The 233-nt window shown below is 23.2% G+C and overlaps 1 protein-coding gene across 1 annotated transcript in view; it reads left to right on the forward strand.

The window, feature by feature from the left end:
- AGTPBP1 (ATP/GTP binding protein 1) overlaps positions 1-233 on the forward strand; it is a 188,776-nt gene that overhangs the window by 123,924 nt on the left and 64,619 nt on the right. The gene's annotated exons all lie outside the window — the stretch shown is intronic.

Here is a 233-nt window from a genome sequence, read left to right on the forward strand (position 1 = left end):
AGAACTTAAGACTTTTAAAATACTGATTTTTGTCTAAATTTTATGTACTGATTTATTTTGTACACATAATATGTAGAGGGATGATAATTTTTATTTTAAGAAATTTTTATCATTTTATATTTTTTTATTCAAAATTTACTTGGAGGAAAATTGTGCCTTAGCATATAATAATGAATTTTGGTCAAACTTCTTGCCTTAGCATATAATAATGAATTTTGGTCAAACTTCTTGCC

The sequence above is a fragment of the Bison bison genome, unplaced genomic scaffold (genome assembly GCF_000754665.1).
Source record: "Bison bison bison isolate TAMUID 2011002044 unplaced genomic scaffold, Bison_UMD1.0 scf7180017864141, whole genome shotgun sequence".
Lineage (NCBI taxonomy): Eukaryota > Metazoa > Chordata > Mammalia > Artiodactyla > Bovidae > Bison > Bison bison.